This window comes from Schistocerca piceifrons, chromosome 4, assembly GCF_021461385.2.
Source record: "Schistocerca piceifrons isolate TAMUIC-IGC-003096 chromosome 4, iqSchPice1.1, whole genome shotgun sequence".
NCBI classification, from domain to species: Eukaryota; Metazoa; Arthropoda; class Insecta; order Orthoptera; family Acrididae; genus Schistocerca; species Schistocerca piceifrons.
Window position 1 is genome coordinate 248947216 of NC_060141.1, and position 20113 is coordinate 248967328.

Below are 20113 nucleotides of genomic sequence, written 5' to 3' on the forward strand. Positions count from 1 at the left end.
TCCACTGTAGGGACTGGGAAGGGAGAGAAGGTCTTTACAAGTCCTGCATGATTAAATTTGGGAATGGTGCAAAAGATGAGGCCTTTGGAAAGGACTGATATTTCCTTGGGGCTAAGGCTTCTGAAGGAAAGATTCATGACTGTGTTACGGGTCTGTTTAGGTTCTGGATTCTGTGTAGTGGTGGGAGGGAGATTTGGAGGGTGGGGTAAGTATAGTAGGTCTTTGACACAGGGTTTTTCTCTCCTTTTCCTCTATCACCCCCCCCCCCCCCCCCCACCAACACTCCCCTGCCCACTGTCTAACCTGCGGCACTTCTGCCCTTGCCTCTCTTATCCCCATCCAGTTGCCACCCCGATCCTGCACTGGTGCTACTGCTCACAGAATGGTTTCAGTTGCTTGAGACTGCAGTCATGTGTGTGAGTTGTGTTTGCGTGAGAGTGTGAATGTGTACGTGTGTGTGTCTGTCATCTGTTGTTGATGAAGGCCTTACTGGCCAAAAACTTTATTTGTGACAGTGTTTTTGTTGTGCCTATCTGTGACTCAGACTTAATGTTACTCTTGACAAGGAACAGAATTTCAGACTACAGATGTGTACAGAACAATATACGATACCATTATTCACCCAGCTGTACTCATAAGTTCTGAAAGATTGGGAGTTAAGAAGTTGGACAGACAGAAACTTGCAAATGTAAGAGGGTGTAAATTTTGTTACAAGCACCAAATCTCATAAGAGGACAGCAGCTGGTAAGGAGACACAAGTAACATTCAAAACACAATATGGGTAGGAACCAGTTAACAGCTGAAAGATGAGAGATAGAAACTAAAAGAAATCACAGGTCACAGATGGAAAGGAAATTAGGAATAAAAAAGTGAGAAGAAAATAAATAAACTGTTATACTAAAACTAAAGGAAGAATTGAGAAAATGAGAAGACAGGAAAAGTGTGAGAAAGTAAGCAAAAGACATCAAAAAGTTGGGCACATAAAGAAGTCAATAAAATACTTTTGATAGCAAACTGTTTATACTAACTTAACCCCATATCCTATAGCTGAATGTGTTCTTTGATGTAATACTGATAAAACTTAGCAGAACAACATCATATTTGTCAATGAAAACCACAGACCTTGGATGTTCTGCACTGTGAACTGTAAAACAGACTGTTTTTTAAATGATAAAGCACTTTCATTTGTCTCTTTCAGTGCTTCATGAGTCTATCTCTTTCCATGTTTTTCCTGCAGCCCATATGTGGTTTATAGTTTCTGAAATTTAAAAAAATTACTTATTTATGTATTTTCTCCCTATTGCTGTTAGTGAGTACCTTTTATTTCCATCTACCTTTACAATTATTTCTAGTTTGTAGCACTCATCTTAGTAAGTAGTCTGTATTTGCCTTTTACATTTACATCTACTCTCTGCAAGCTACATGATGGTGTGTGTTGGAGGGCACTTGTAGTAACATAATTCCTTCCCTCTTTGCCTGTTCCAGTTGTGAATGGTGAATGGAAAGAACTACTGTTGGTAAACCTCTTCATTAGCTCTAATTTCTCTTATTTTTTGGTCATGGTCATTTTATCAAACACATGTAGGAGGAAGTAATATGTTACGAGACTCTTCTAAGAATGTAAGCTCTTGGAATTGAAGGAGTTGCTGGAAGAAAGTGCTAACCCACAAGAAAGTACTTTGCGTTGTTGCATGTTATATATTTGCTTAAATTCAAAGAGTAGAACATAAATACTATAGGAATGAGGAATTTTTATAGCAGACAGTACTTTCTGGGGGAAATATGGAACTACTTGTTATCAGTATGTGGTGCATTTATTACCACTTTCTTCTGCCAACCTCTTCAGCTTTGACAGTACATCTCTCTGTGATGCACAACATCTTTCTTGCAGAATCTGCCACTGGGGCATCTTTGAAACACTCTTGCAGTTATATCAAATGACGGTTATCATGGGATGTTAATGGAATAAAATCTTCTCAGGTTTCCGCTACCTCAATTTTCAGTATGTCCACAACATTTTGGAAAATGTTTTCTGTTGAAGTTATAAGATGGAACAGAGAATACATCACCCAAAGATTGATTCAGCAAGAAATCTGAGAATATTTTATTGCTCTTGCACTCACTTTATATTTCCATGATGAAATGTGCCACTACTTGTTGAAGCTTCTCTATTTGTTCTATTAACCCAACCTGGTAAAAGATCTCAATATTGATGGCCAATACTTAAAAACAGATAAAGCAACCATCTTGTAAGCCACTTATTTTGTGGATGAATTACATCTCTTTAAAATTCTTCCAATGGATCTCAACCTGCCATGTGCTTTTCCTACAGTTAGTTCTATGTGGTCATTTCATTTTAGATCACTCTGCACACTTACTCCTAGATATTTTATGGTTGATGCTGTTTCTGTAATTTATCACCAATAGCATATTCAAGCAATTATGGATCTCTTGGCTATTTATGTGCAATACTAAACAATACTTACATTACTGATAAATTGACAGTGCTGTACCAATCATCGATAATTTGCAGTTATTACTACAGTTTGCAAGAGTCTTCTGGCATTGTAATATTCCTACAGACATCATCATCTTCAAACAGCCTTGCAGATATTCTGATGTACTCTACTAGATCACTCACATATGTTGATAGTAAGGGCTTTATAACACTACCTTGTTGTCCTCCAAAAATTATCTTTAGATATGTTAATTTCACCTTGAGTTTGGTCAGCTTTGAAGTGCTCAATCCAGTCACAAATTCAATCTAATACTCAGTAAGCTTGAAATTTGTTCACTAAATGTCACTGTGGAACTACACTGAATATCTTCTGGAAGTCAAGCAACACGGCATCAACCTAGCCACTGTAATCTAAGGCACTCAGGGTATCCTGGCTGAAGACACAAAATTGTGTTTTGCAAAATCTCTCTTTGCAGCATCCATGTTTATTTTTAAGAGAGGAGATTTTCATTACCTAAAAAGTCATAATGCATGAACATAGAACATATTCTACAACAGATTGACATTAGGGATGTAAGTCCATAATTATGTATTTCTGTCTGAGGATCATTCCTGAAAACAAGAATGACCTGCACTTTTTTTCAATCACTTCACATCTTTCATTGCTCCAGTGACCAACGATAAATGTTGTTAGAAGGAAAAACATTCTTTTGTATAATCTGTGTAGAATTTCACAGGTGTGTCATCCACTCCATATTCCTTTCCACTCTTGAGCAATTTTAATTGATTTTCCATTGCATAGTCACTTATCTCAATACCTGCTATTTCAGTGTTTGTGTGATGACTGAAAGGAGGAATTATAACATGATCTTTGAAGACCAGACTCTTTCAGAAGACCAAATTCAGTATTTCAGCCTTATGACATCATCTGTTTGGGTAGCATTATGGTTACTGATTGACTGAATAGTTGATTTCAGTATACTGACTTCTTTGCATTGCTGTAATGTTCATTTTCAAGGAGGTTTGATGCAGCTCTTCATGCTAGCCAATCCTTACAAGCTTCTTCACCTTGCATAATTACTGAAACTTGCATCTGTTTGAACCTGTTTACTGTAGTCAAGTCTTTGTCACCCTCAACTGTTTTTCACTACACTTCCATCCATTATTAACCCGACAGTTCCTTGATACCTTGGAATGCATCCTATCAACCAAGTCCTTTGTTTAGCCACTATTTTATTTTCTCCCAGTTTGATTTAGTACCTCTTCACTAATTACATGACCTATCTAAATAATCTTCAGCATTCTCCTGTAGCACTACATTTCAGAAATTTCTATTTTCTTTTTGTTGGAAGTATTTGTCATCCACATTTGACATACCTTCACTCATGATGCATGCAGTTTCAGAAATCATGTATCCATACAGTTCACAGGCCTGCTTATAGAGGCCACCTGAGTTAGCCTTCTTGTGCTCTCTGGTGAGCCACCAAAGAAACAGTATTATTTAAGCAGCCACAAATGAATGCTTAGCCTATATTGTAACCCGTATTACTGCTGACCGTTCAATATGTTCAGTGCTACACACAACTTGTGCTTCATTGTATCTCACATTATCTCTATAAAGTACTATGTTCCACAAATCGTGTTTGTTCTTGCTATAACAAACTTGGCAATGAGTGAGGGTTATGTTTTATCTGTGTGTTAGCATCACTGCTAAGTCACCTCACAAACATCTCAATGGAAGAAATACTCCAACATATCATTGTCCAGCTACAAGCTTTCATGGAACAACACCACTGCACTTAGTCAAGTGGTATCTGCATGTTCAAGGCAGATTACTCGTCCGTTTGATTGAAGCTTTTATAAGACACAGTTACACCAACATTTCCATGTTTTTGGTGCTGGCAATGCTAACCTGTGTAGGGCTTTCTTTCTTTCCTGTCTTTGATTGTCCATGTATCAGTTATGCCAACTTGCACCTTTGCAAGAACCAGCCAGCTTATCACTTGATGAAATGTACAAGCTTCTCTCAACCTCTGACTGTGACAGAACACGTCTCTGTAATGAATGTAGTGTTTTACTATTGTCAGAAACACTCAAATCAATCTTACAAAGCCTGGGCTGCAGAATTACCCAGGTTGAGCTATCATTGTAAATTTGTCACTAGTACCCATCACAAATTCTACACTGATGACATGATGTGTGATGTTATTATTCATCTGGCCCCAGATAGGGAACTCTGTAAAAAGACACTTCAATGTGAGAGTTTGACACTTGTGCTCAATATAACACAGTTCTTTGAAGTGTCATGAGTCACAGGCAGTCAGATTGCTGCCTGGGAGGAGGTACTGGGAGTTGCTCAGTCAAGTCCTGTTAGGCACTCTGCAAGTGTTAATTATGATGGGGAAGCTGTTGCAGCAGTACAACATTAAACTCAATGTCACATTGGACAGCATCGGTTACGGCCACAGCAGCAGCAGACCACATCATAAAAGTGGCTGTGTGCCCCCCTCCCATCTTACCTGCACTGCCTCATCCAATATGAGCGAACTGCACATGCTAAGCATTGGGCTGTTTGCAACAAGTGTCAGATGAAAGGCCACACTGCATTGAAGTATAACTCCTCTGAAAATGTGGTGGACACAGTAGCACCAATGGACATAAACTGTATCTCTACAGTGATTGTCTCCCTGAACAAATTGTTTGTTGACTTGCGTGTGTTTAATAAACTGATAAAAATGATAGTGGACACAGGAGCTGCAATGACTTAAGTAAACGCACAAAAGTATATGGACTTGGGCGGTCCCCCCTTCATAAAGGTTAGCTACAATAAACAAGAAATTCTGATTCTTGATCAGTTCTCCACTCCTGTATTTTAAAAATCTGTTATTCACCCTCTTACCTTCCATGTTCTGGATCATTCCCATACTGCAGGCCTATTTGGGTTATATGCATTTAACATTTTCAGTTTCTCCATTGACAATAAGGTAAATTTAGCATTGGATCAGGTTCTGCATCAGCAGCTGGAGTCTCTCTGCTATGGGTTTTCATCACTGTTATTCCTTGTGCTTGGTTGTGCCACCATGAAAGAGTCCACCCACCCTGTTTTATCTCAGGTGCCTGTTGTGTGTTGTGAGTCTGTCAAGGCTAAATTAGATCATTTGACATCACTCAGTCATTTGGCCTATTTCTTCCAGTGAATGCGCTACATGACTGGTCACCATTAAGAAACTGATAAGCTTATCCTCTATGGTGATTTCAATGTTATAGTCCATGACAAATACACACACTGATAAGTTGCTCACAAAATTATCAAGTGCCCACTACTTTTCCAAGATTGATTTGTCAAGAAGCATATGTCCACCTTCCCTTGGTTCAGGCCACTAAGCACCTTCTCTTGTCAATACACCTTTCAGCCTGTACTAATGTCAACACTTGCCTTTTGTCATCGCTAGTGTGCCCTCCATTTTTCTGCATTTTTTAGAATAGTTGACAGCTTCTGTGCCATGTGCATCAATTAACTTGATGATATCACTGTTTTGGATTCTTCCACTGAAGACCACCTTAGCAATCTCCAATTGTTGTTTTCTGTTTTGCAGTCTGCTGGTCTCAAGTACAATGTTGCCAAATCACAATTTTCTCAGACATCGGTTGAGTACCTACATTTTGATGTTTCCCACACAGGTGTCAAGCTGTTGCATCATCATGTTGATGCAACTGCAGCTTTGCAATGGCCGACCTCCATTAAGGCACTGCAGGCTTTCCTAGGTAACGTGTACTACCATAAGCTTTTACTGGATGCATTCACCATTGCTCAGCGCCTGACACACTTTTACATAAAAATGTGCCTTATTTCTGATCTCCAGCTTGTGATCGAGCATTCATTTTGCTCAAATCTTAGCTTCAACCTGCCCCATGTCTGGCCACTTTTCAGCTGGGTCAGCATCTTGTGTTGGCTACAGATGCCTCTCATCATGGTCTTAGTGCACTGTTGGTGCATAAATATGAGGATAGGTATGAATAACTCACTGCTTATGCTTCTAAGACTTTAATCCTGCTCAGCAGTGATATTTTCAGTTAAGAAAGGAGGCTTTAGTGATTATGTTCACCCTCAAGAAATTTCATGTCTTTTTGTACGGTTCTAAGTTCCATTTAATCACAGATCATAAGCCATTAGTTGCTCTTCTTAAACTTTTGGCTTCCTTGCCAGACAAGGCAGCTCATCATTTGCATTGGTGGGCTCTCTTCTTCTCCTGTTATCATTATCAGATCCATTACCCACTGATGGCACAACACTCCTCTGTTAATGCCATATCTCGCCTTCCAACCGTGCTGAATCTGGCATTCGACCAGGAAGAGTTGCTTTGTTTCTATTTAGGTACTGAGAACCAGAATGCAGTTGATGGTTTTCCCATCACTAGTGCCACAATAGCATCGGCCATGACTGTAGATACTGTACTTAGTCATGTCTTTTCTTTTGTGCGGCATAGTTGTCCGGAAAAACCCCCAGGCCATGCCTTGGATCCCTTGCATAATTACTTCTCTCTCCAGTGCTGCCTTTCTGTATTTCATGGAGTTCTTTTGTTAGCTACAGAGGGCACTGCTTCCTTATGCCATAAGTACTGTGACTTCTGTATTTCGGGCATTGGGGGATCTCTCCCACCAAACCTTTGGCCCACTGGCATGTGTATTGGCTGAGTGTAGATGGGGACATTATGCAGCTTATCACTGATTGCACTCACTGTGTTCAGCAACAGGTAGCCCCACGGGTGTCTTTTTCACCCTGGCCAATGCTGCAGTGCCCGTGGGAGCATCTACAAGTCAATTTTTCTGAGTCCTTCCTAAATCTGTATTGGCTGTCTGTGGCTCGTGGTCTTGCGATAGCATTTTTGCTTCCCACACATGGGGTCCCAGGTTCGATTCCCGGCGGGGTCAGGGATTTCTGTGCCTCGATATGACTGGGTGTTGTGTGTCTTTCATCATTATTTCATCCTCATTCACTCACAAGTTGCCGTAGTTGCGTTAAAGAACTTGTGGAGCGGCGGCCGAACCGCCCCGTGAGGGGTCTCCCGGCCACCAATGCCATACACTCATTATTATTATTATTATTATTATTATTATTATCTGTATTGGCTCATGGACAGCTATTTCAAGTTTCCCTACATGGCCTGTTGTCCATCCACATCCATGATGACCACTAATTCAGCCCTGTCTAAGATTTTTGCAGTTGGGGGTTTCCGTATATAGTGGCTACTGATAATGGGCTCCAGTTTGTTTCTTGAGAATTTGCATCTTTTTGTCAGGCTAGTGGTGTTCATCATCTCACAGCCCCCTCATTTCATCCTCAACCTAATGGTGAGGCTGACTGAATGGTTTGGACATTTAAAACTCAGATGTGGAAGTATGTATCTGGTAGATTCCCTGAAACTGCTTTAGACCATTTTTTGAGTTTGTACCATTTCACTCTCACTCTGGTGGGGGTCGAGAGCCTGGCAGAACTGCTACATGGATGCCAACCACAGACCCTCCTTCACATGCTGCATCTGACACCATGTCTACTGGTGTCGCTGACTCTGTGGTGGTTCCAGCCTTGTGCACCTGTCTGGGCTCATGATTGCAGCCACTGGCCAAACTGGGTTCCTGCCATCATTGAGCATTGCCAGGGCTGGCACCTTTATGTTGTTCACACTCCTGATGGGCAGACATCCCATCACTTTGACCAGCTGTGGCCGTGCGTGGTGGGATCTGTTCTGGAGGGCCCACTGCTTTCCCCACCTTGCCTGCTCTTGTGTTGCAGACAGCCTGTTTCGCACAGCAGTGGGGGTCACGGCCTGGCAAATCACTGTCTGGAGTCCCTACCTCTGCCCCTACTCCTTGACTGCCATAGCTGGTGCAGCCCCCATCTCAATTTCTGGGTCCTGTGCGGCCATGATCTCTGACGCCCATACTGATGATGCCATTGCTGATCACTGACCTCACCAAGGACATCACTATGGAGATGCCATCCCTGGTCCTGCCCTAACACCTTTCATGAGAGAGGTACCAAACCACCCCCTCATCACTTCTGCCCCAACTCACCAGTGCCTGGCCTTCACATGCTGCAGTTTTCTTTTTCTGTACCATGCATTTTTTCTGAACCCTACATTTTTCTGTACCTTGTACTTTTCTGGGCTTAGTGTTTTTATGTCTGTATGTGATTTTCCCACTTCCTAAAAGGGAGGAGTAATGTACCTTTACTCATGATACACGAAATTTCAGAGATTGTGCATCCAAACAGCTCACAGGCCTCCTTATCGAGGGTACCTGGGCTGGTCTTCTGGTGTGCTTTGGTGACCAGACAAAGAAACAGTATTATTTAGGTGATTTGAGATGACTGGTTGGCCTATTATGTAACCTGTATTACTGTTGTCCATTAATGTGTTCAGTGCTATGCGCAGCCTGTACTTCATTGTATCTTACATTGGCCCTATAAAGTACTATGTCCCATAAATTATGTTCACATTTCACTGGCATAAAAGTCTACATTCCAGACAAGTACCTTCAACAAAGATTTCCTAACATTTAAATTTACATTACATGTCAAAAAACTCCTCTTTTGCTGAAATTTCTGTTCTTGTTATTGTCATTCTGTATTTTATATCTCCTCTTCTTTGGCCATTGTCAGTTATTTTGCTGCTCAAATAGCAAAACACATTTTTTACTTTTAGTATCTCATTTCCCAATCTAGTATCCTCAGTGTCACCTGATTTAATTCCTTGTTTTGGTATTGTTGGTATTTATCTTAGAAGTTCTTTTAAAATACTATTCATTCTGTACTGATTTCAATGTCCTTTGCTGTGTCTACCAAAGTTACAATGTCACTGGCAAACCTAAAAGGTTTCATATCTTCTCCTTGAACTTTGATTCCTTTTCCAAATTAGTCCTTTCTATTTTAATGCTTGCTTAAATTATGGATTGAAGAACCACATTGGGGATAGGCTACAGCCCTGTCTGACTCCCTTATCTACTGCTGCTCCCCTTTCATGTTCTTTAACTCATATGATGGCAACCTCTTCCTGTACAAGTTGTAGATTACTTTTTCTACCTGTATTTTATATCTTCAGTATTTTGAAGAGTATATTCAAATGAACATTGTCAAAAACTCCCTATAAATCTACAAATGCTATAAATGTAGACTTGTCTTTCTTCAGTTTAAGTCATAGAGACAGTATAGTCTTGTATTTTCCTACATTTCTCTGGAACCACTCTGAAGTTGGTCTCTGCCAGTTTCTGCATTTCTCTGTAAGTAATTCATATTAGTATTTTGCAACTATGTCTTATTTAACTGAAGGTTCAGTAATATTCATACTTACATCCTTTGGAAATTGAATCATTATGACTCACTTGAAATCTGAGGTATTTCACCTGTCTTATACATCTTGCACACCAGGTGGAACAGTTTTGTTGTAGCTCACTCTCCCAGGGATGAGGAGTATAGACCATTCCAGAGGACTTTTTTCAGTTTAAGTATTTCAGAGCTCTGTGAATTTCTTCGTACAGTGTCATATATACCATCTCATTATCATTTCTTTCTCTTCTCTTTTTGTTATGTTATCATCAAGTTTGTTTCCCCTATATAGCCCCTTTATGTATTCCTTCAGGGATGCTTCTGCACCGGCCTGGGGTTTTAAAAAAAATAAAGTTTATTTTTATTAATATCAAAAATCTTACTTTGGCAGTGTAAGGTGATGAACTGGCTCATTTGTGTCAAAGGGTTTTCTGTGTACCACTGCATTCTTCTGCTGCAGATATTATTCTTCAAAAAGACTGTAAATATTCCAAAATAATTATGATGCAAGGCTGAATTCAAATTATGATAATTGACATACATGAGAATTGAAGTCAAATTGATTGTTTACTATATGTGTAGAGTGTAGCGAATGGTAAGATCAGTTGGGCATAGCTGACTCACTAAAGTTAAATTCTATGAAGTCACATCGAAGATAATGAAGCACCAACTAATTTTCTAAGTCCCAACAACTATTTCACCCATGTGGCTCAACTATCACCTAGACTTGCCCAGGTACCTCACACAAAAATGTCTCATGCAGTAGTCTCTCCCTACATTCATGTCTTGGAATTTATAATCTTTACCCCAACTTGGGTCTCCAACCACCACTATCCTGATTCAACAGGCTCAAAAGTTCATATCCTTTGAAGCACACACGATATTTACAAAATAATTGTATTATAACATACATACTTAATTTCTGAACAAACTGACGCTAAACACTACCGGTATATTTTAATTAAAATATTTTATGAGTTACTGTGATTTGTAGAATTTGCATAAAATATGAGATCTTGAACAGTCAAAATCCATCTTAATTTTATGATGATACAATAAACAGATCATCTTCCTTAGGGGAACACCCCCTATCTACAATTACGGATTTAGAACTAATGTAGCTCTTCTGGTTCTCACATAACTGATGATATTATTAATATACACTTCCTAATTTTGATCTTAATTTTTGTTGAAGCATAGAAATCTGTATTTATTCTGGTAGCTAGTACCTAAATCAGTGTATGCTGCAGTGTAATATTTTGTTAATTGTTTTAGGAGTAAAGGAGATCACTCACCAAGAAGCAGAAACAGTAAGTCATCAACAGTCACACACAAAAAAGATGGAAAACTTCGTAGCTTTCAGAGTAAAGATAGAGTACACACACACACACACACACAAACACACACACACTCCAGCATGTGTGCCTGTCGATGACTCAAAACTTGTGCTTTTAGGTGAGTGGCCTCCTTTATTCCTTAAGTACTTACATTCTACTAGAATTTTTCCTGTTATAATTTTGTTGTTCAAACAAATTTCGGGTCGTCGTTCAATACTTCGCACGATATTTCAACTGGGCACCTGCCAGTCATCTTCAGGTGGGCCATCGCAGACTGGCGGTAACATCCTCCGCTCCACAATATATAGCGTACTGTAACTATTGTGCTCATGCGTCAAAAACTTGATAGTTGAACCAACACTGCACGCCGGCAGCGCCCTCGCTGGTGGAATAGCGGAACTCAGTCGCCCTCTGCGTTGCTGTTTGCCACGGCTGTCGACGCACTCTGTCGTCTTCGATTTGAGCAAATCGTGGAGATGATGAGATTCCTTCCATGCACTGTCCAGCTGGTAGGTGCTGTCACGGTTTAACAGATTTTCTGCCAGTTGTATTTCTATGGATTCTTTAATAATGGAGTCCCAGAAAGACGTTGCTGTGGACAAAATCATTGTTTTCTCATACTCCATTGAATGTCCAGTAGAAATACAATGTTCAGCAATAGCGGACTTGCTTGGCTGCAAAAGGCAGGTGTAACGTTGATGTTCAGTGCAGCGTTCTTTCACGGTGCGTGTGGTTTGACCTATGTAAGCCATGCCACATTAGCACGGTATCGTGTAAATTCCGGCCTTTTGTAGTAACAGATTGTCCTTAACTGATCCCACAAGGTCCGCAATCTTAGATGGTGGGCAGAAAACCACTTTTACCTGAAATTTTCGGAAGATTCTTGCTATTTTAAATGAAGTGTTGCCAACGAAAGGAAGAAAAGCTAAAGATTGTACCGGCATGTTCTCCTCTTTATTCACTTCCTGCTTCTTAGTTTTAACTGTTAGTGCCCTGTTAATCTGCCGGGTGGAATACCCATTTTCGCTGAATACTGTCTTTAGATGGGTGAGTTCTTGAGATAAGCTATCTAGATCTGAGACAGTATGAGCTCTATGAACAAGTGTTTTAAGCAAACTCATGGTTTGCGATGGGTGATGGCAACTCGATGCTTGCAGGTATAAATCAATATGAGTGGGTTTCCGGTAAACTGAATGCCCTAGAGAACCATCATTCTTCCTTCTCTAGGGCATACAGTTTACCGGAAACCCACTCATACTGATTTGTACCTGCAAGCATCGAGTTGCCATCACCCATCGCAAACCATGAGTTTGCTTAAAACACTTGTTCATGGAGCTCATACTGTCTCAGATCTAGATAGCTTATCTCAAGAACTCACCCATCTAAAGACAGTATTCAGCAAACATGGGTATTCCATCCAGCAGATTAACAGGGCACTAACAGTTAAAACTAAGAAGCAGGAAGTGAATAAAGAGGAGAAAATGCCAGAACAATCTTTAGCTTTTCTTCCTTTTGTTGGCAACACTTCATTTAAAATAGCACGAATCCTCCGAAAATTTCAGGTAAAAGTGGTTTTCTGCCCACCATCTAAGATTGCGGACCTTGTGGGATCAGTTAAGGACAATCTGTTACTACGAAAGGCCGGAATTTACAAGATACCGTGCCAATGTGGTATGGCTTACATAGGTCAAACCACACGCACCGTGAAAGAACGCTGCACTGAACATCAACGTTACACCCGCCTTTTGCAGCCAAGCAAATGATGTAAGTGAATATATTAATAGACAGCTCTCACTGAGATCTATTGGTATCGGTCTGAGTGTCATATCAGGTTTATTAATTGAGTTAACTAACTTCAAATTGTGGTAGTAAAATACATTTTTTAATTATCTGTAGCTCTGGAACTGCTGTTTGCGTTCAAGAGCTCTGAGGTCCAGTAATTCAGTCTCAACATTGTCTTCAATATGTTGTTTTTGCTTAATGAATATGTTTATTCCTTCACAAAATATCATCTAATGTGAAGACCATAAAACTCCACTTTGCATTTTTACACACTGTGTGAGAAATGTTATCTCTTCATGCTATAAAAGATTGCATGGTTCACAATGGCTAGGTTTTTCCAATCCCCAAACAGTGACACCCCTTCTTCGGCCTTAAGTACTTCATTTCCAAGAATGTGTATCTGTCTGCAAATCACTTGCTGTCCAGAATGTTCTGACTCATCCCTGACAAACAAACCACCACATGACTGCTAGCTGTCACTCTGATGCCATTCTATTTGTGAGGATGTAGAACCACTGGCTCCAACCACCCCTCCTCCCACCCCACACCCCTCGATAATAGTGCTGCCCTACTGCAGCAAGAACAACTGTATCTTTGCCAGATCATTTCTCTGTAGCACATGATCTATGCTACACACCTTTGTATATGCTGTGAGAATAAAAGTGCTCATAGTAAATGACAGGAGTGTGAGTGATTATTTATCATCAGATGGGGCACCGTCATCTTGTGATTCAAGGTACACACCTCCAAACTATAATCAGTTAGAGAAACTGACATTCGGAGACTCATATCAGCCACCGTCCTGTGACTCCTGTTTCAAAGATCTGGATGAGCCAATTTTCAAGAATTCCAGGGTTAGAGGCTCAGATAAAGTGCAATCGAGAGACGGTGGAATGAGTTAATCTTAACTTGAGTCAATGTAGATCAAGAATGTCAGGTCCCTGGCAGTTCAGAGAGTTTGATATTGTGATTTCTCACATGCTATGTTCCTGGGAAGACAGATTTTCAGATTCAGATTTAATGAACTCTGCCTGTTCTCATTTCTTGAGGACTTCACAGTCTAGCAGAGCCAAGTGGTAGATAGTCCCCGGGTGTAGTCACTCTTGATGGGTAGTTGCAGGTAGTAGCTTTTGATTTTAACATCTAACATTCCAAATTGTGGGGACAGTTACTGAATAATACTAAAATAATTTTAGAGTTAAATTACTATGCACCATCTTGTGCCAGACTTACACATACATTTCTATGAGCTCCAAATTTGTCTATAATCAAAAATACTATATGAGAATATTTTGTTTAAATTCTCTTCCACATATGTTGCCTGTTGATGAGTTACTGTGAACAAATCTATCCATTTGCTCTTAATTGTAAAAGTCTTTAAACAGTTTAATATGATGTTTTGTCTCACATTCAAATGTTTGTGCAACTTACTTTTTGCTGGTGTACGTAGTTTAAAGAAAGGAGTAAGTTTAAGGAAATATGTCACATATTTTTCATGTAGTGACATGAGTAACATAATCTATAAAGCAACAGATTAAACATCCAGACTGCGGTTGCAGCATATTGTATGTGTTTTCCTTAGTTGAATGTTTGTCATTCAAAATCTGGGGTCCTACCCAATCATTGCATATAGGGTACCTAAGGGATGCTGCATTCTCAGAATGCTGTACAATAATTCAGGCAAATAATATTAATGGTTTTTATTACAAATAAGAAAACTGACAATACTTAACTTGGAATTTACAATGGTGTCACAAGCGATGGGTGACATGCAAACAAGTCAGAGTCCTTTACTATATACAATGTTCGTGTAAGTTTGACACACAGTTTGTTCCGGTGCTTGTGGTTATGCCAGAACACAAAATATGTACTTTGAAATTTTTTGTGGTTCATGAAGTGAAAAAATTGTTTCTGAATAAATAACAAACATGGAATAAAAATAAAAAAAATATGATGGTTGGTTCCCCGTAGAGCACCTCTGCCACTGAGGCATATAGATCTTCTTTTTATAGGCAGCTCATATGCCCAGCAGTCTGATGAGGATTTCACCTTGTTACATCACACTTTCACTTTTCTGCCTTTCCTTCTTTGCTTAGTATGGACTTACCATCTGACCTCTTAATATTCATACAGGTGCTCCTCTTTTCTCCAAACATCTATTTAATTTCCCCATACAATTTGTCTGTCTTTCCCGTAGTCATTTTTGCTTCTACGGCCTGGAATTTCTCCAGTACCCATTCTTCCTTTGTCAGTTTGCACTTACTATCATTCTAATTTTTTTAGACTTCAGCATCCCCTCTTACCCACTTCATTTACACATTTTTATATATCCTCCTTTTGTCAGTTAATTTCAGTACGTTATGTGTTGTCCAAGGATTTCTACTGGGCCATGACTTTTTGTTTATTTGACTATCTGCTGCTTTCACTGTATTATCTCAAAAGGCTACACATTCATTCTTGTATTCATTTCCTGTGTTCCAGTTAATCATTGGCTAATGTTCTTTATGAAACCATCATCAACCTCTGATTCTTTCAACTTATCCAGATTCCATATTATTAACTTACCACCTTTCTGCACTTCCTTTAGTCTGAATCAGTAGATCACAACTAATACATTATTGTCAGAGTCCACCTTTACTATTGGAAATACTTTGCAGTTTGAAATCTAATCTCAGTATCTTTGTCTTATCCTGATATAATCTACCTGAAATATTTTGGTGTCTACAGGCTTTTTTCCAGGTATACAAACTTCTCTCATGATTCTTAAACCAAGTGTTGGCAATAATTAAATTTTGCTCCATGCAAAATTCAACCAAGTAACTCCTCCTTTCATTCTATGTCCTCAATCTATGTTTTGCCTTCTCATACTGTGAACTCCTGTCACCCACAACAGTCAGATTTGCATCTCCCTTAATAATTTGAACAATTTATTTTATCTCATCATACAGTCTTTCAGTCTCTCCATCATCTGCAAACCCAGTAGGTGTTTAAATTTGTACTACTGTGGTGACTGATGACCTTGTGTCTATATTAGATATGAAAATTTTTTCACCATGCTGTACACCGTAGCTCAACTGCATTCCTATTTTCTTATTCTTTATTAGGCTTACTTCTTCATTACCCCTAATTGATTTTGTGCTCAACCACTTAGAAGTCTTACACTTACTGCCTCTGCACTTCCCTAATTTCTGTGATATCTAATTTCATCCTATCTATGAGAATTTTTAAATTCTGTAACCTACTTATCCAGTTAAGGGTTCTAATGTTCCAATCTCCAACACATAGAAAACTTTGTTTTTGTTGATGACTCTTCCCTCCTGAGGAGTCCCCACTTGGATATACAAATGGGTGATTATTTACCTCCTGGACAAGTTTTCCCAAGAGGATATCATTATTAAACCATAGAGCAGAACTGCAGGACATTAGGAAATATAATTGCTGTGGTTTCCTATCACTCTCAGACGTTCACAATACCAACATAGCTAGGCCATACTGGCCAATGCTGCTAGGTCAGATCAATCAATCATCCAAGCTGTTGTCACTGCAATCACTTTAAAGGATGCTGCTCCTCTTCAGGGACATTATGTTAGTCTCTCTCCTGATACTAACTATATGTAACACTGAAACTTATTAATTTTAGTCAAATCAGTTACCATATTTTACTTTTGGATTCATTGAATGCTTCTTGCACTATCATCTTCATGCCCATTAGGAGTCTTTCCACTTCTGTCTGTCAAAATTAGATACTATAATCTTGATACTACCTTTTCCAGCAGCTATGTCTTACGTGAAATCAGTGAAACATTTATGTTGTTGTGGATAATGTCTCCACTTATGAGTCTGTTCAGTATAAACACAATGACAGTGAGAATATTTGACTGGTGAACTAAAGAGCACTGATTTCCAAAGTGCTAACAATATAACTCCCAAAATTTACCTCTAACTCAAATAACAGTATGGACTATCTTAGTTAGAATGGTAAATATAAGTTTTAAATGTTTCAATATCAGGGAAGGAAAGTTGCTACTCACCATATAGTGGAGATGCTGAGTCGTGATAGTCACAACAAAAAGATTCGCACAATTATAGCTTTAGGCCATTAAGGCCTTTGTCAGGAATAGACATATACACACATCACACACACACTCACGCAAATGCAGCTTGCACACATATCTGCTGTCTCAGGCAACTGAAATCACATTGCAAGCAGCAGCACCAGTGCATGATGGGAGTGGTGACTGTGTGGGGGTGGGGAGGCGGCTGGGCCGGGGAGGGGGATGGATAGTATGTGGGGGTGGCAGACAGTGAAGTGCTGCAGTTTATATGGAGGGCAGGAGAGAAGGTGGGTAGGGGGGAGGGGAGGGGGGAGGAGGAAGTAGCAGAAAGGAGAGAAATAAAAAGACTGGGTGTGGCAGTGAAATGACAGCTGTGTATTGCTGGAATTGGAGCAGGGAGGGAGCTAGATGGGTGAGGACAGTGACTAACAGAGGTTGAGGCCAGGAGGGCTACTGGAATGTAGGATGAATTTCAGGAAATGTTCCCATCTGTACAATTCAGAAAAGCTGGTGGTGGCGGGAAGGATCCATATGGCAAAGGCTGTGAAGCAGTCATTGAGATGAGGGATATAATGTTTGGCAGCATATTCAGCAATAGGGTGGTCCACTTGTTTTTCAGCCACAGTTTGTCAGTGGCCATTCATGCAGACAGACAGCTTGTTAGTTGTCATGCCTACATAGAATGCAGCACAGTGGTAGCAGCTTAGCTTGTAAATCACATGACCGGTTTCACAGGTAGCTCTGCCTTGGTGGGATAGGTGATGTAAGTGATCGGACTGGAGTAGGTGGTGATAGGAAGATGTATGGGACAGGTTTTGCAACTAGGTCTATTACAGGGGTATGAGCCATGAGGTAAGGGACTGGGGGCAGGGGTTGTGTAAGGATAGACGAGTATATTGTGTAGGTTCAATGGACGGTGGAATACCACTGTAGGAGGGTTGGAAAGGAGAATGGGCAGGACATTTCTCATTTCAGGGCACGGCGAGAGATAATCGAAACTCTGGCGGAGAATGTAATTCAGTTGCTCCAGTTCCGGATGTTACTGAGTTACGAGGGGAATGCTCCTCTGTGGCCGGACTGTGGGACTTTGGGAGGTGGTGAGAGACTAGAAAATAAGGCATGGGAGATTTGTTTTTGTACAAGGTTGGGAGGATAATTACAGTCAATGAAGGCTTCAGTGAGACCCTCTCATCACTGCAGATGTGATGACCACGGGTGGCTAGGCTAGGCAATGGAACACCCCATTGTGGCCAGTTACTGTGCCCCCGCTGAGAGAATCTCTGGTCTCGTAGACCAACACCTTCAATCTATTACCTAGAACCTATCCTCCAAGATAAAAGATACCAACCATTTCCTCCACTGACTATCCACAGCACCTGTCCCTTTACCACATGGTGCCCTGCTCATCACTATTGATGCCAGTTCGCTGTACCCTAACATTCCTAATGCCTATGGCCTTACTGCTATCGAACACTACCTTTCCAGACACCCTATGTATTCCAAACCAACATCCTCCTTCCTAGTCACCATGACCAACTATATACTCACCCACAATTACTTCTCCTTTGAAGACATTACCTACAAACAAATCCAGGGTACAGCTATAGGCACCCGCATGGCACCACCCTATACCAACCTATTCATGGGCCATCTAGGGGCATCCTTCCTAAAAACCCAGAATTCTAAACCTCTCACCTGGTTCAGATTCATTAAAGACATCTTTGCTATCTGGATTGAAGGTGAGGACACCCTATTCACATTCCTCCAGAACCTCAACAACTTCTCCCCCATTTGCTTCACCTGGTCCTACTCAACCCAACAAGCCACCTTCCTAGATGTTAACCTCCACCTCAGAGATGGATACATCAGTAACTATGTTCATATCAAACCTACTAACCACCAGCAATACCTCCACTTCAACAGCTGCCATCCATTCCATACCAAGAAGACCCTTCCATACAGCCTAGCTACCTGTGGTTGTTGCATCAGCAGTGATGAGCAGTCCCTCTCAAAATATACTAAGGGCCTCACTGAAGTCTTCACTGACCGTAATTATCCTCCCAACCTTGAACAAAAACAAATCTCCAGTGCCTTATCTTTCCAGTTTCCCACCACCGCCCAAAGTCCCACAGTCTGGCCACAGAGCAGCATTCCCCTCGTAACTCAGTACCATCCGGTACTGGAGCAACTGAATAACATTCTCTGCCAGAGTTTCAATTACCTTAAGTCATGACCTGAAATGAGAAATGTCCTGCCCACTATCTTTCCCACCTCTCCTACAGTGGTATTCTGCCGTCCACCAAACATACACAACATACTCGTCTATCCTTACACAACCCCTGCTCCCAATCCCTTACCTCACGGCTCATACCTCTGTAATAGATCTAGATGCAAGACCTGTCCCATACATCTTCCTACCACCACCTACTCCAGTCCAATCACTAACATCACCTATCCCACCAAAGGCAGGGCTACCCGTGAAACCAGTCATGTGATTTACAAGCTAAGCTGTAACCACTGTGCTGCATTCTATGTAGGCATGACAACCAACAAGCTGTCTGTCTGCATGAATGGCCACTGACAAACTGTGGCCAAAAAATAAGTGGACCACCCTGTTGCTGAACATGCTGCCAAACATGATATCCCTCATCTCATTGACTGCTTCACAGCCTGTGCCATATGGATCCTTCCTACCACCACCAGCTTTTCTGAATTGCGCAGGTGGGAACTTTCCCTGCAATTCATCCTACATTCCTCTAACCCACCTGGCCTCAGCCTTCATTAGTCACTGTCCTCACCCATCCAGCTCCCTCCCTGCTCCCTATCCAGCAGTACACAGCTGTCATTTCAACGCCACACCCAGTCTTTTAATTTATTTTTATTTCTCTCCTTTCCACTACTTACCCCCCTCCCCACATTCTCTCCTGCCCTCCATATAAACGCAGCATTTCACTGTCCGCCACCTCCACCATACTATTCCTCCCCCTCCCTGTCCTAGCCTCCTCCTTACCCCCACCCAGTTCCACTCCCATCATGCACTGGTGCTGCTGCTCACAGTGTCGTTTCAGTTATCTGAGACTGCACATGTGTGTGCAAGTTGCGTTTGTGCGCACGTGCATGTGTGTGTGTGTGTGTGTGTGTGTGTGTGTGTGTGTGT

The 20113-nt window shown here is 40.8% G+C and overlaps 1 protein-coding gene across 2 annotated transcripts in view; it reads left to right on the forward strand.

The window, feature by feature from the left end:
* The window catches only part of LOC124795194 (pyrroline-5-carboxylate reductase 1, mitochondrial-like), a 154449-nt gene that overhangs the window by 107127 nt on the left and 27209 nt on the right, over positions 1-20113 (forward strand). The window lies entirely within an intron of this gene.